We start from the raw sequence: 7739 nt of genomic DNA, 5'->3' as shown, positions 1-7739 counted from the left end.
GTACGTGATATGCCATATAGATAGAAATAATTTGAAGTCTTGTGTACTATAGAGAGCCCCACTTTTTTTCATACAGATCATATGTTAAGAAAAAATGGGACATACAGAATAAAGAGGACTTTGAAGCTTGGTGAAGATTTGAAGTCATATTTGTGGCTCATAGATGAGGGAGCTGAAACAGGGACACATTGGAATTGCCGAGCAGCATTGGATGGTCCCGTGAAGAGATGACTGTACATTTTCAGTAGCGCTAGTTGCACATTTGTATGTTTCTTTTTCCTCAAATGTTATCACAGCCTGGGTACAAACAAGTGATAACCAAGGGGGTGGTCTAAACTTTTCCAAGAGAAAAGGAAGTGAAACTATGCAAGGATGACAGACAGGATTAAGAGGGAGGGGTTGAAAAGCTGGAGGTCAAAATGCACTGGAACAGCAGTAAGAGTGAGATTACAGGAGCACAAAAGTAGGATGATGTGAAATGTAGTCCAGGCAAGAATGGGGTTAAGGAGAGGGAGACTTGGAATTGGGACTGCTGATTCAAAAAAATCGCCATTCCAAAGGAGCACGTTGGTGGAAAATAATCAGGGCTCCTCGTGTAGAATGAAGAAAAGCAGATAGTGGTGCCCCGGGAACGTGGAGCTCTCCAGTTGTTTTGGGGAAGTTAGGCTGACTTAGAGCCTCTTTGCTGTATCCTTGCATTCTTGGGGCTGACATTTCTTGGATGAATCAAACTTCCACCATATTAAACTATCTGTGGGTGATAAACCACCTACTATGAAGTTGGCCTTTTCCAGATTTCTATCTTTGCACCAATTTAACACCTTAGTCCTTTCTAGCAAGGTTGTTTTTTATTTATGCTTTCGATTTCCTCTGCATTTCAGTGATAGTTGTCTTGGCACACAGTCCCAGCTGCAGACAGCTTTTATTTTTAGGTTTCCCTATTCAGAAAGAGTAGTCCCTGTTTAGGGATTTCACTGTCATTCTAAGCTTTCCACTGATCTGCGACCCTGCAGCTTTCTTCAAATTCAAGTCACTGGGGAAACCTTTTGAAATGCTGAAAAGACAAGACAACATTTTGTACAAGGGAGAAAAAGCAACCAAAAAGAGATTCCAGAACCGAGAAGATACCACAAAAAGGACAGGAAAGTGAAGACAGTGACAGAAGTCAAAAGGACAAAAGACAATACATCAGACCCTTAATAAGCCAGCCAGAAGCATCAAGACCAAGGGCAATAACTTGTAGCTAGAGGTTTGCAAACAGGGAAGGAAATTCTTGCTTCATTATTCCCCAAAGTACCACCCAAGCTACTATAGGTCATAAAAATACTTCCTATTGCTAAAATAGGGAAGTTACTTCCTGGTCCACAATATTAGTGAACTGGTTAGATTTTGAGGACTCTCCTTGAAACTCATTCAGGTATAGATCTTCAAATAAGTACATTATTTGAGTTCAACAACCTTATGTTGAACCTATATTTTAAAAAAGGAATAGTATAGTTAACTAATTGTGCCTAGATATTGAAAATACATTTATCTAAGCATTGTCATAATTTATAAAGGATATTTTCAAGTCCCTTTTCCCAATATTTAGCAGTCCTAGTAATGATGCACGAAAGATGAACAAATATCCTGTAAAGTAATTGTAATCAAATGTAAAGGTACAATTTAGGGCATGCATAAAGTGCCTTCAAACATGGGTGTCAGGAGCAATACATACTTCAAATGATGCCCCAGTATGCCACATTTTGGTCTCTCTGAAGAGCCTGGAAGGGATGATGGTTAGGAGAGGATACAGAAAGCAAGGTACAGGGCAATTGCAAAATTACAGAAGGAAAGAATTGTACTAGAAAGCATTAAAATTTTGTGGCTCCCAAATAAGACCCTTCTTATCCCAGAAGATTTTAAGAATGATTTTTCAGTCATTTATTTCTTAAAAATGAATGCTATTTTAATCATTGAGGTATACCTAGGAAACACTGAAAGGCCATTAACAATTTAAACTAACTCAGATGTAGCAGCACCTGCCTCCACTCACAGCTTCACTCCTGGTTACTGCCTTCTGCTCTCCCCAGATGTGGTTCTCCACCCAGGCTCATTCATTCTCAGCAGGATGGGAGGGAACCCAAGAAGCAGGTGCAGGAGAGCAGGCTGCCTGGGCTCAGGGTCCCTGTCCTGGCTTCCTGTCCCACAAGTCGTGCTTTGTCCCTACAATTCTTTGGCTCCCCTGGCAATTTCTGATGGCCTGCCTGTTTGGTCACACATTTTGCTTTTACCCCTTCTATTTCTGCTGATCATCTAGAAGCTGTTTGCTGGGGCCTCTAAAACTCCCGACTTGCTCTGACTTCCAATATTTATGTCTGTCTTCTTGATTCTTTGTTTATTCATTTCCCTGATGTTTTAAAATATATTTCTCCCCAGTTTTAGGGCTTCTTCTGACCTCCACTTTGCCCTGTCCCTACATATTTTGCTGTAATTAGTGTTGTATGAAAGAAGCTAATCAACCAATACTTGAAATTCATAAAAACTTTGAAGTGAGAAAAAAAAAACTTACATTTTTTTCAATGTGTCCCCATAGATTTGATTATCAAACTTCAGAGTCAAAAAGGTGGCAATCAGCAACCTTAAGTGACAAACAACTTCTGGGGGTTGTGCGATGACAATGGGTCAAAGCTTCAGCTCTACTATGTCGTAACTTTGATCAGGATAAACAACAATGATGACGACGACGACAACAATTTTAATAATAATACTTTCCCCCTAGTCTTAGCATAAAGCTGGATAAATAGAAACTGTTCAATATGTACTAACTTTTATGGTGATGAATAAAAATGTGTAATGATCATTAAGATTTAGATTGACTTTTAGAGGGACTTTCTCTAGCAGGTGCCTGGCTCCCCAAAGTTTCTCACACCTATGGCATTCTCTTACCCTAGCAGAGCTTCTCAGTATTATTACTGTGCTGTTTTCTAGAAGGTCCACATCTACACTTCTAGCTTTGTGGCAATACTGTCCCTCCCAACAGTCTCTGCTGACACATTTTACCTGGTATGATGGTCCCTGTCTAGTCAGATGCTATCTTTCTGTCCTGTGACACACTTACCAGAGGTGTGTCTCTCAAAGATCATCAGCTGACCTTAAGAATCACTTGGAAAGATTCCCTCCTGAATATGACTCAACATCTCTGGCTCAGCCATTCATACCTCATCACCAACGACCATCAGGAAACAAGGTCAGTACAAAAATGGCACGCGCCTCATTTACTATCTCGATCTTTTCCTCATTATGAGAAGCCTCATAATCCTTAGGTTATGATGATTTATATTGCCCTGTCTCTACAGTTCTTCCTTGGCTCTCATATAGCACTTGCCACTTGTGATTGTAATTGGTTGTTTTCAGCATGTCTCTCCTTCAAAACTCTAAGCTTTATGAAAACAAAGAAAATGTATGTACCTCCTGATTATGGCTTTATTCTGAGTTCCCAGCCCAAGGATCAGCAGTATCACATAGAGGTTAAGAGCTTGTGATCTGGAGCCTGGCTGCTTGGTTCAATTTATGATTCCAGCTCTACTATCTGTGTGGATTTTGGCAAGTTACTTAAATTACTTGTATTTCAGTTTACTTGCATGAAAAATAGGTATTTTAATAATCGTGTTTACCTCTTAGGGAAGATTAAATAAGTTAATATGCATAAAGCACTTAGAATAGTGCTTGGCACAGAGCAAACAGCTATTAAAGTAGGTTCTCAATAAATGTTTGATAGATTAATAAATGCCACAGTAGGTCCAGCCATCAGCATTCTGCAGATGTCATTTAATCAATCTGAATAGTCCAGCTGCCTCAGAGCCTCTTGATTTTCTTCACACATGTTTGTCATTTACTGCCTCTCAGGCTTTATTGTATTTGTGTCAAATCCACTTGTGCAAACATTTAAAAAAGCAAAACAGTGCTACATAGTTTTAAAAACTGTTATAATTTAGCTCTATGGATTTCTAAAACTTCACATACAAAGTGCTTAACTGCCTCACTTGAGGTTTTATGTCACTGATCAAATCCACTCATTTAATAAATATGTAGTAACATGGTGTGTGGTGTATAAAGAACAATGCTAGATTAATGTTTGCGTGTGCACATGTACTTGTGTATATTTGCATGTGTGCGTGCAGTGGGAGTGGAGCTGATAATGCTGAAGATGAATAAGATGAAGTTTCTGCTCTATGGAATCTTAAAATTTAATAAATGAGATAACCATGCAAACAACTAGCTAAATCACAAGGCCCGATCCTCTGGGAGCCTGTGAAAATCTGCATCCTGCTCTGAGAAAGCATAATCTCTCTTTGTGTCTATAATTTTACCCAGGCTGGCATATGAGTTAGAGAGTAGACTCCTAATGTTTCACATTCTCTGTTTGTACAATGCCCTGTATCTGTGAACACAGAAGTAAAGTGCTGCTATTAGCACAATGTGAAAAGCACTTTTTCCCTGAAAGGAACAAAAATTTTGCCATGAAGCTATAGAAAAAGGTAAGTCTTTCAGGAAAAAGACTTCTCCTAAAAGGACCTCCTAAAGGACATTTTAAAGTATTTAAACAAACAAACAAACCAGGATGACTGAGTAGAGTTTAAGCCTATGCCCCTTCTATATTCTCTCATCCTGTGTCTTTTGACCTTTAGTGAATCACTTCTTTGGGTTACTTATTTCCACCCTCACTTTGTCGTAGTAGTAAGAGAATTCTCAGAGGGGAGACTGTAGAAGTCTGTCAGCAGCAGGGTCCATTCTGGCAGGAAAACTATTCTATAAAAGAAAAAGAAATGGATTTCCTTTCCCTGTAGTTCAATATTTTCTTCCTCTACACATTGGCTAAATTCCTCCATACTATTTCCTCACAAATGTCAGGGTTGGGTTGCCCCACTGTCAGAGAGCTCTCTTCATTATGATTATCTGTATTAATGCCATGTCATTAATCCTCATGGGTGTAAGGAGGCCTCACGCTGAATGAATGGGGAAGGTCACCATGGAAACGTTTGTCTCCATAGCTGACTCACTGCAACCCCCATAACTGCTGAACCACATCTTGTCTGCCATCTGAATTGCACTGGATGAAGCCACACATTTGGCATCTACTATAGAACCATATTCTTTTTAAAAGCTATAAAAATCTATGCCAAGGAAACATACCTCAGACTCAGGGTAAAAATACCGTTTCAGATGTGTCTAAGTGGGTGATGCCATGCAATTACTGGTTAACACCTTTTAATAAGCACACAGAGTAAACGTTACCTGTGGTTTTCCAGCTCCCAGTTACTGCATGGTGTTGTAGCCTCTGGAAGTGCCCATGTAGGAAATGGGCAAAACACCGACACTCTCAAATTTCAGAAAGGATAATCTTCAGGGTTGGTGTGCGCTATCAACCTGTATCACAGTGAGCTGGAGGGGAATAAAAAGGTCTTTGCTGAGGTGTTGTTTTGTTTTGGTTGTTTCAATGCAAAAAACTTAGCAAGATAACCCATGTAGAAAAAATTACATTTGAGAACTACAGATTTCTCACTTAGCCTTATCATGGAAAGGCAGGATATGAGCATTTCCTAGATGGGAAATTAGGTTTATGCTGGGAAATATCAGGCATAAATAAAATCACATGAGAACTACAGTGTACATCCCAGACACCTCAGCACAGCTCAGTGGAGCAATCTGTCTAGCTCTATATTCAGAGCTGGCTGTGATTATTCAAACCTAGGCCCAAGCAGGAGAGGCAAGCATGGGAGTGAAAAAGGGAACGGGCTATTTCCCAAGCTGCGCACTGTCTCTGGATCTTCACAGAGGCAGGTAGGTCCTCATTTCTTGTTTATACGTTGGATCTCAGGTGGAAGTCGTAAACTTGACTGATAATAGTAGATGTTTATATAGCACTTGCTTAAACATACGCCAGTCTGTACATGTATTAGCTCATTTGATTCTATAAATTATAATATGAGGTAGGTATATTCTTTACTTCATTTGAGAGGTTAAGAAACAAAGGCATGGAACGATTTAGTGATTTCCCCATGGTCACATAGCTCTTAAGTGACGGAACTGAGACATAAGCCCAGGCAGTCACCCTCCAGAGTTCATTTACTTAACCATTAAACCATATATTTGCTTCTTGTGGAGTCCCATTTATTCGGTCTCTCCTTTTCCTCTTTCCCTCCTTCTCTTTCTTCTTCTCTTCCTCTCCTCTCTCTTTACCCTCTCTCCATCTTTCCCTTTTTCTCCCCCCTCTCCTCCTTCCCCACATCTCTTTCTCTCTCACCTCCTTCCTGTTACTCTCCCCCATCTGCCTCCCATCTCTACCTTCATGCCCACTCCCACTATCACATTTTTTCTTGGAAGGTTTGGGATATCTTAAACTCATACAGTGAATTCACTCTCTTTGTTTACATTAAAGTGTTCCCATTTTATGGAGTTTGCTTCATCTTTTCTTTTTAACTTTCTTATTGAAGTACACCATGTACCTGGTGTTACGGACTGAACTGTGCCTCCCTTCCCCACAACAAATTCATGTGTCCAACCTTAACCCCCAATGTGACTGTATCTGGAGACAGGGCTTTAAAAAAAGGTAATTAAAGTTAAGTGATGTCCCAAAGATGGCACCCTATTCCAATGTAACTGGTGTCCTTATAAGAAGATAAAGAGACCCCAGGAATGGCTATGCACAGAGAAGAGGCCACGGGAGGAAACAGGGAGAAGATGGCCATCTGCAAGCCAAAAAAGAGAGGCCTTAAGAGAACACGGCTGGTGGGGACTTCCCTGGTGGCACAGTGGTTAAGACTTCACGCTCCCAAAGAAGGGGGCCCAGCCGGATTCGATCCTGGGTCAGGGAACTAGATCCCACGTGCATGCCTCAACTAAGAGTTTGCATGCTGCAACTAAGACCCAGCACAACCAAATAAATAAATAATAATTAAAAAAAAAAAAAGAGAACATTGCTGGCACTTTGATTTTGGGTTTCTGGCCTCCAGAACTTCAAAACTATTCTAGTAAATTCCAGAGTTTTTTCTATTATTTTAAAGTCTAAAGGCTCTGGGTCTTGCAGACAAAGAGTTCCTCTACAGCAAAACACAAAACTCCCATTATTATAGGAGTTTTATCCCCCCGCCTTATTTTTTTTTTTAACTTACTAGATCACTGGTTTATTATCAGTGCTCTACATGTTCAGGGAAACTTCTCTAGTAATAAGCTACAGAAATGATCCCTGAGAGTATAGCCTTGCCAATCCCATTTTTAGCTCCTGTATTTCCCAATATGTTGCGTACCATCTGTTAATCTAATGAAATGCCCCAAGGCTCAAATTGTAAATTTTAAAACCTCTCACTTCTTTTGATATGTGATTGAAGATCCCATTCTAATGTGGATTAGTTCTTCAATGAAGGAGTGAGGCCAACTAGAAGTTTAAGCAGATTTGGAGCTGGGCTGCATGACTAATGTCATTTGTCTCAGTTCCCAGCTTCCAGGCAAGAATGGTGTTGCAATCCATTTACTTACCTTTCACGCCAATCATACTTATGGAAAGGGCAAGTAGTGAACCGCCTGAAGATCGGGGAGCTACACCAAATGGTTACAGAAATCTGAGCAGATTTGAGAAAGGAAGAGCAATGTAAACACGTCAAAGAACTGCTGGATGGGTTTTGAGGTGACAAAGCTATTACTGGTGGATAGTCAGCATGAAGAGTCCTGTGTCCTTAGGGAACATGTTCAAAAAATGA

At 40.2% G+C, this 7739-nt stretch overlaps 1 pseudogene; it reads right to left on the bottom strand.

Annotated features, from left to right (window-relative positions):
* Positions 1-7160: 7160 nt before the first annotated feature.
* LOC133102689 (small nucleolar RNA U3) lies at positions 7161-7244 on the bottom strand (annotated as a pseudogene).
* Positions 7245-7739: the final 495 nt, after the last annotated feature.

The sequence above is a fragment of the Eubalaena glacialis genome, chromosome 12, assembly GCF_028564815.1.
Source record: "Eubalaena glacialis isolate mEubGla1 chromosome 12, mEubGla1.1.hap2.+ XY, whole genome shotgun sequence".
Classification (NCBI taxonomy): Eukaryota; Metazoa; Chordata; class Mammalia; order Artiodactyla; family Balaenidae; genus Eubalaena; species Eubalaena glacialis.
The sequence above is the reverse complement of the archived record's forward strand: the minus strand, read 5'-3'. Positions and strand labels throughout refer to the sequence as shown.